Raw genomic sequence first — 9369 nt, 5'->3', positions numbered from 1 at the left:
ATTTTATGTTATTTATCAAGTTTGACCCATACAAAATCTTTGCAACATAAACAAGTGGTACCATGTAGTGACACATTACTTTGTATCTGAATTTTTATGGCAAGATTTCTGCTTAATTTAATTCAACCACTCTACCTGTGGGCAAAATCTTGTCCTTGGCTGTGCATGCACAGGCTCTAGAAATTGGCGGTGCATCTAAAGGATATAGCAATACAAACAGTAATGTGCACATTTATTATGGTTGTGACATGAAAAGCCAATGCCAAAAATTGTTAAACTTCTTTGTATCATTAACATGTGCTGCTGTGAGAGAAAACAATGGCCAAGAGATCTAAGGACACTGTGTACCATCAGGTTTTGCGCCATGTTTCCTGGCTTCTCTCACTTTGTATTGTAATAAGAAGGCGGAGATTAATTTATTTTCTTTGTTTTAATCCCAGAGATATTTACCTGGCAGATTTTGAGGAGGAAAAAACCTTTGACAACTATCCAAATTGCTTCCAGTTTTATAGGCTTAATGTGGAGGGTTTTTTGTTTCTAAATAAATGGGCAAAATCACCACTATCAAACCAAATACAGATTTAATGTCAACAACCCCCCAGGTCTCCAGAGGAATTGATACTTAAGAATGCTCCAAGCCTTACTAGTCATAGACTGTCACAAAACAGATTAATAATTATCTTCTGGCAAAATTTTATGTTCCACTGATCAGCCGTATCCTGGACTGCAGCAAAAGAAGCGTGACCAGCAGGTCAAAGGAGGTGATCCTGCCCCTCTACTCTGTTCTTATTGAAATCTGACTTGGCAGTATTGTGTGCAGATCTGGTGTCCCCAACATAAGAAGGACATGGAACTGTTGGAACAAGTCCAGAGGAGGCCACGAGGATGATCAGGGGACTGGAGCACCTCCCATTTGAAGACAGGCTGAGAAAGTTGGGGCTGTTCAGGCTGGAGAAGAGAAGGCTGCATGGAGACCTCATAGCAGCCTTCCAGTATCTGAAGGGGGCCTACAGGGATGCTGGAGAGGGATTCTTCATGAGGGACTGTAGTGATAGGACAAGGGGTAACAGGTTAAAACTGAAACAGAGGAGGCTTAGAATGGATATAAGGAAGAAATTCTTTACTGTGAAGGTGGTGAAGCAGTGGAATGGGCTGCCCAGGAAAGCTGTGAATGCTCCAGCCCTGGCAGTGCTCACCGCCAGGTTGGGTGACATGGTTTAGTGGAATGTGTCCCTGCCCATGGCAGGAGGATTGGAACTAGACGATCTTAAGGTGCTTTCCAACCCTAACCATTCTAGGAGTCTATGATTCTATACACAAAGCTTCTCCTGAATTTAGGGTTCACCTAAAATATTGAATTTTGTTTCATGTTAAATAAGGCTGCTACCTTTTGTCTTGGTTTTCCAGAACCATGGAATCATTTAGGTTGGAAAAAAACATTAAGATCCATGAGTCCAACCATAAATTTAACACTGCCAAGTCCACCACTAAACTACGCCCACAGCTGACACATCTACATCTCTTTTAAATACCTTCAGGGATGGTGACTCAACCACTTCCCCAGGCAGCCTGTTGCAAAGATTGACACCCCTTTTGGTGAAGATATTTTTCCTAATATCCAATCTAATCCTCCACTGGTGCAACTAGAGGACATGTCCTCTTGTCCTGTCACTTGTCACTTGGCAGAAGAGACCCACACCTACCTCACTACAACCTCCAGTAGATAGCAATAAGGTCCCCCCCCAAGCTCCCTTTTCTCCGAGCTAAACAATCCCCCTTCCTTCAGCTACTTCTCCTAACACGTGTCAATTAGACACTTCACCAGCTTTGCTGGCTTTCTTGACATGCTTCAGCACCTCAGTGTCTCTCTTGCAGTGAAGGTCCCAGAACTGAACTCAGGATTCAAGGTGCAGCCTCACCAGTACAGAATCACTGCCCTGGTCCTCCTGGCCACACTGTGTCTGATACAGGCCAGGATGGTACTGACCTTCTTGGCTGCCTGGGCACAAGCTGGATCATTTTCAGCACCATCAGTCAGCACCTCAGGGTCCTTTTCCACCAAGCAGCTTTCCAGCCACTATTCGCCAAGCCTGGAGCATTGCATGGGGTTGTTGTGGCCCAGGTGCAGGACCCAGCACTTTGCCTTGTTGAATCTCATACCACTGGCCAAAATCCATTGATTCAGCTTGCCCAGATCCCTCAGCAGAGACTTCATATCCTCAAGCAGATCAACACTCCCACCCAGCTTGGTGTGATCTGTAAACCTATTGAGTGTGCACACGATCCCCTCATCCAGATCATTGATAAAGATATTAAACAGAACTGGCTCCAGTACTGAGCCCTGGGGTACACCACTAGTGACCATCTGCCAACCGGATTTAACTCCATTCAGCACCACTCTTCTTGCCCTGCATTCCAGCCAGTTTTATACCCAATGTAGAGTACACCCATCCAAGCCATGAGCAGCCAGTTTCTCCAGAATGTTGTGGGAAATTGTGTCAAAGTCTTCACTAAATTCTAGATAGACAACATCCACAGCCTTTCCATCATCCACTACCCTGGTCACCTTGTCATAGAATGAGATCAGGCTAATCAAGCAGGACCTCCCTTTCATAAACCCATTATGATAGGGCCTCATTGTGCTTGTCCTGTACATGCTGTCTGATGGCATTCAAGATGATCTGCTCCACAATGCTCCCTGGCACTGAGGTCAAACTAACCAGCCTGTAGTTTCCTGGATCATACTTCCAGCTCTTCTTGTAGATGGAGGTCACATTTGCCAATCTCCAGTCAACTGAGACCGCCCCAGTTAGCCAGGACTGCTGATAAATGGTGGAAAGTGCCCCAGTGAGCACTTCTGACCGCTCCCTCAGTACCCTTGGGCAGATCCCTCATGGCTGCATAGACTTGTATGTGCCTAAATGGTGTGTCAGGTCAATAACCATTTCTCCTTGGATCATGGGGGCTTAATTCTGCTCTTCATATCTGTCTTCAAGGTCAGGGGGCTGGGCACCCAGAGCACAACTGATCTTATTATTAAAAACTGAGGCAAAGAAGTCATTAAGTGCCTCGGCCTTTTCCTCATCCTTTGTCACTCTTTCCTTTGCATCCAATACAGGATGGAGATTGTCCTTAGCTCTCCTTTTGTGGCCAACATATTTATAGAAATACTTTTATTGTCTTTTAAGGCAGTAGCCAGATTAATTTCTAGTTGGGCTTTGGCCATCCTAATATTCTCCATGCATAACCTCATTACATCCTTGTAGTCCTCCTGAGGGATACACTTATCTGTGTGTGCATGTGTGTTTATGTACATGCATCCATCCAGCCAGGCAGAGGCTGTGCTGGAAAACCAGACATATTTTCCCTCTGTCACCTGTGACACATTGACGCTATTTATAACCCCGTTCTTGGAAATGCTGGGGGGAGAGCGTGAAGGTGGTTGGAGTATTAAGATACTTCTCTTTCTTTTTTAGGAGGCTCCATGTTGGTTAAAACTGCTTCTAAATATAGATAAAAGCACATCTCTGTGACCTAGTTAGGCCATGGACAAAAGAAGGCATTTTAAAAATGTGCTTGCAAGCAAATTATTTCCTTATAACAGGTTAGACTGTAGAATCATCTTTGAGATACTGTTTGAAGCCAAAGGCTCAGTGATGAAATTTTAAGATGGAAAATTTGCACAAAGGGATCAGTCAGTGCACAGATAAGGTGTAGTAACTGAAGCAAAAATTGTAGGAGCTCTAAAATGTTTATCAGAAAACACCTGTGATAGTAGAAAAGGCTGGAAAAAAATGCTTAAAACTGGGACAAGTGTTTAATAATTATACCAGGATGTGACTTTCAGTCCCTGGCTCACTGACTGGATATAGTCTAAGTATATATACACACAGCATGTGTACACCATTTTTGTGTTTGTATGTGTATATAAGTAATATAACCATGCAGTGCGTGATCCATCAGAAAGGATTGTTAGGGGATATGCATTCTGCTATGTTTCCTTGTCATCCTAAGTCCCTGGGCAAAATAAGGAGCAGTTAAATCTCAAAGACTCTTTGGGTGCAATGGCTTGGCTTACTAAAGAGGAAAAAGGGGAGAGGAATCCTTTGAATAGCGAAAAAGACTCCACTCAGTTTTTTGTTGTTTTTTCTTCAAAATTCAGTTTAAGCAAAGTTAAACTCCCACAGTTTGAACAGAAATTATGCCTGTACACCAAAGTCTTCCCTTCAAGTATCTTTCATCTTGTGTAACTGATTCTTTCCCAGCAATACGGGTATAAAATGCTTCAGAAAGCCCACAACAATTGAAAACCCAGCTATGTTATTTACTGCTTTTGTTAGATTATTGGAATACTGCCAAAAATACACAGAAGTGACAGAGTTGTGACTAATTGCTCTCTTGTCTCTTGGCTGCCAGTTACTCCCTTCTTCCACTGCCTGAATTATGCAAAATTTCCATCTTTCTGGAATACAGAGTCATGGCAAAGGCTGTAGAATGGCTTGAAATTACTAGAAAGGGTTAATTTTGTTGCACTACTAACCTTTCGCTGCTTTCACTGAGCTTATGGCTTTATTCCACTGTCCACAGCTACACACATCACAGGACCAAACCTACAGGGGAAAGTATTTAAACAGTCAGTGACCAGCAGTCAGAGAGGTGCTACACAATCCAACAAAAGAGGACCTAAAAGGGAGGGAGAGCACAGATTTGCAGTGTAAATATTTTTTTTATATTTACAATATATTACAATATATTGAAGTGTAAATACTTTCTGTTCTTTATTTTTTTCTCTTCAATCTGCCAAACAATATGGTGTAGAAATTAATTAAGGAAAGATTAGCTGTAACCTATCATCTGTTTTCATGATGGTAGCAAACCCTTACTAATTTCTAGGGAAGCATGATCTTCACTTGACCAGAACTTAATTCCATAAATATGTGAGTCCTGAAGAAACCGTAGAAGAGACTACAGATCTGACCACCATGCAAGAAGTATCTAACGAGCTTTGAAGCTTTCAACTGCACCCCCCCAGTAATTTTGTTCTGTACGACTCTGGAGTAGCTGATCTCATTTTAATACCCAACAATAAATAATGAGGACGTAAATTGAAAAACATTTGTTTCAAATATCTCTTAGGGATCTTTTATGTTTCCTATAAAAGCACTTTAAAACCTCTTTCTTCCGCACTTAGTATTTGAATTGTAATGCTACGGCGGCTTGTGATTCTAAACACTGAGTTTAGTTTAAACCTGGGTAGATATTATAAAATCCTATCTTTTATCAGTAGCATTTCAGCTCCTCAGTTTTGAAAACTTGGTCTGGAAATCTCACTGAGACAGGGGTTTTCATGCTGTATTGGCACTTAAACTTAAAAAAAAAACACTAAACCTAGCAGTCCAGAGCTTATTAAAAAGTTAATTTCTTTCAAACAGACAATCATCCTTACAGTTTCTTTCTATATGTAAATACTTGTAAATACATGATTTTGAAAAATAGAATGTCAAATAAGCTCCCTCCCCACACTTTCAAAAAAAGAAAAGAAATACTACAGTGAGTTCAGGTACTTATTGAAATATTTCCACAATAGAATATTTGTGCAACACGTAATGACGTTGTTAACTTCCATTAAAGAGGAACAGTTTAATACAGAATATGAATCCCCTTTTATTTTCTCATTTATTTTTATCATATTTCTACAAAGGATTAAAGATGTAAATCATGATATTCACTCTACAAGCATATGATTGTTACAGTTTCCAGTCAATATACTGCACTGAAGTCAGCAGCAAATTTTCTTTAGACTTCAGTAGAGCAAATGTTCTGCATGAAAGTGTCTTCTAATAATAAATGTGAGGCCGTGAATTTTCTCAAGCTCAAATACTGAATACTACCGTTCTGATTTTGCTCTTGGGCAACACAATGCTAAAACCAGAAACAACACCAAGATGAGTGAAGGTTTTATGTACTCTTTGACAAAGGGGAATGGTCTACTTTATTAGGAGGTATGCATTTGTGTTTGCTGTTTCACAAGAAGATGAAACAGAGGAAAGTGGAAGAAGTGTAAAGGTGGTTGAATAGACTGAATGGCTTCTCTTACTGGAAGAGAAGTTCCACATTTGATGGAACATGTATGACTGTAGAAACTGTGCCCTGTAAGAATGTATTTCTGTTTTCCTTTTGAGGCCTGAAATATTGGCATCTGTAGGGAAAGAATGAAATCTAACAGCTGTTTCTGTATTGGAAGTGGTGTAGATCAGTGAAAAATTACACACTACTATATTTCTTGAGGTAAAGTTGACCAGCTGGAGAGCTTCTGCCTTATTGAGCAACCAGCTGGGGTTTTTTCAGTCACTGACTGTTGTAACCTGTTATATACCTATGGTCATGGTTGTCTTAATAGAATCTCCTTCATTCAGTTCACATTCCCAAATAGGTTTTGGAATGTTTTTAAATGCACTAAATGTTTTGGAATAGGTTTTAAATGTACTCAGTCATACTGCTGTTGAACTAAGCACCAAATTCTTTGCTTAATTTTCACTTATTTACTATTTCTATTTATGCAAAATCCACATCAGTCTCTGGATCTGACCAAAAGGAGTTTTAAGAATTCATCTCATTTCAGCAGTGAAGCAGTGTTTCTTACTGCATCTACACTGATTTATCTGTCAGACTTCGAAAATGCTAGGAATACTTGTACAAACATGAATGCATCCACTCCTGGTAACTGAATATTTTGAGTAGTACACATCTGATCGCTCCTTATATTATCCATGCTAATTTCCTTCAGTGATGGCATGAACTCTCCATGAACCCCTTTTTTCGTTTCTCTTCCACTTCTTTTCTGCTGCCTCCAGAGTGTGAGTGAAGTCACGCAACAATGCTGCCATTCCTCATTTCCTCTTCTATTGGGAATTTAATAGTTTTAGAAAGTTGTAAATCAATCATTTAGATGTTTTTAACCTGTAATTTTCAAATGTTTCTTTTTTGTTTTCCTGGTTTTATAGCCTGTTGTGAGTAAAAAGTTAGACTAGATGATAATAATCTTCCATAGCTGTAAAATCTGTGCACCTGCTTGTTATTTGTACAGTCAATTTTTTGTTTGTAGGTAATAGTGCTACAATACTGCTGCAATAATGAATGATGCAGAAGTTCTAAATATGCTTGGAAGACACAAAGTTATTTCAATACGAGGTTCACTAGATATTGGCTCAGACTGTGATGGTTATTCAATATGGATTATTTGTATAGGGTTTTTTTCAAATTAAGGTATATTATTTACTCTAGGCTTGAGTGACTGTAGTCATTAGAGTAGGGTAGAAGATAAAAGATCACGTTCAAACGCTTACCAGAATTTCTCTAAAATCTGTGTCAACTCTCTAATTCTTTAGAGAAGCCCATGCAAAGTGTGTTGTCCATCCATGTTCTCCCAGTATAAACATCCACATTTCAAGCACACGAATTTGAAAAATTTACTCCATTAACATATACTGAGTACATGTTTTTATACTTAAGTATATGAACCGAGTATGTGTTATATACTCAAATCAGCCTTGAAGTCCTTAAGCTACATTACTTGAAGCTAACCTAAAAGCTGATTTACATTTTAAACGAAGAGAGCACTTCTGCTGCAGTGTACAGACAGGAGAAAACAGAAATTTGGACTACCTTGCAAAAATAAACATGGATTTAGGGAAAGTATCCAAAATCAATGAGTGCAGATACTGATTAGGAAGACAGAAATGGTGGGGAAACCTTAAAGAAACAGGCCTGTGCTGGAAACAAAAGCCATTGTGGAGTTTCGTCAAAACTTCTCCATACCACTTCTACAAACAGTCATTTTCTCTCTCTCACATGCATGCAGACCTGGTATTAAATGAAGGCCATGATTTAACATCTCCTTTATTGTCATTTAAGCTAAGGCTTCTTGTCACATGCCTTTGGAAACAAGTTGATCATGAAAATCATCTGGAATACTGAAAATGAGAAGTGGACCAGATCATGTTTTTTCTTCCTACATTAGTATAATAGTACTGAGGATCTCAGTGTCTTTTTCACTTCTCCCTGGGAAATTACCTTCATCTGTTGGTATCAGGCTTCAGGAGAAAACTTCTTCTTTCCATTAACAAATGTGTGCTTTTTTTCTCAGCATATGGTAAAGGAAAACTGGTAACATATGTAATTCTTCCTAAGGCATAATTATTGCTCACTGAGGTTTATGAGAAGACTTCTAATGAACTCTGAAACTAATCCGTCACAATTTTCTTTGTTATTTGTTACAGATTCTGTTGTCCAGTGAGATATGAATCCAGCTATGCCATGACCAAAATTTACTTTTAGCAAATGTATTGTGCATATATGAAAAAATTTAACTCCTATCCTGAGACAACATGCTAGCAGATGGTAACCTTTGCAGATAAATGTAGTAGAAAATATACGATCACACACATAAGAAATTGAACTGACTAAAAATCTGACATGTTTAAACATTTTAACATGACTCAGTAAACAAATGCAGCAAGAAATGAACTTTCAAAGATGTCCTATATGTTATCCTTTTTTTTTTCCTTCGTTGACTCTGTTTTGGCATGTCTTCCTTGCTTCATGTCCAAAGTTTGATTATTTTGGATATTCCTTTCTCTAAGTTCTTCCTGTGCAGTGTAGCTGCATTAATATTGTTTGGGGATGACACCAATGTGAAGAAATGGGTCTTTTTTCAGAAAATTGTCCAACACAAATGCCCTCCCTGCAATGTCTTTGTTATTCCCAAATTTTAACATTTTAAGTTACATCCTTTTTGATTTGTTTTAGCTGGAAAATACAAAATTAAGGAAACATACCAGTTTGCCTGGATTGCCTATAAAGTGGCTTTTGCAGTCATCTTGGATACATGTGTAACTTGGTTTTGTACTCAATTTTCAGGGAGCAAGACACTATGAGCACTTTTCCAGTAATACAGTTTTTTTTTGGTATTTCTTGTAATAGAAAAAAAATATTAAAATAGGATCAAAATTAATGTGCATTCACTTTTGTATAACCTCCAGATCATTTTTGTTTTGATAATTATAGGAAGTGCTAGTGAATGCCCCATCCCTGGCAGTGTTCAAGGCCAGGTTGGACAGGGCTTTGAACAACCTGGTGTTGTTGAAGTTGTACCTGACCATGGTAGGGGGGTTGGAACTGAATGACCTTTAAGGTCCCTTCAAACCCAAACCGTTCTGTGATTCTGAGGTGTTAAACTAGATTCTGAGATTTCCTCTGCTGAAAGTGTGGAGCCATCCCATCACCCACCCTACCAAAGCTGAGGCACTCTTCGTGGCATCATGAGCGCCTATAGAGTGGTTTATGGCATAACTTTTCAGTGGTGGCATT

This window comes from Melopsittacus undulatus, chromosome Z (assembly GCF_012275295.1).
Source record: "Melopsittacus undulatus isolate bMelUnd1 chromosome Z, bMelUnd1.mat.Z, whole genome shotgun sequence".
NCBI classification, from domain to species: Eukaryota; Metazoa; Chordata; class Aves; order Psittaciformes; family Psittaculidae; genus Melopsittacus; species Melopsittacus undulatus.
The sequence above is the reverse complement of the archived record's forward strand: the minus strand, read 5'-3'. Positions refer to the sequence as shown.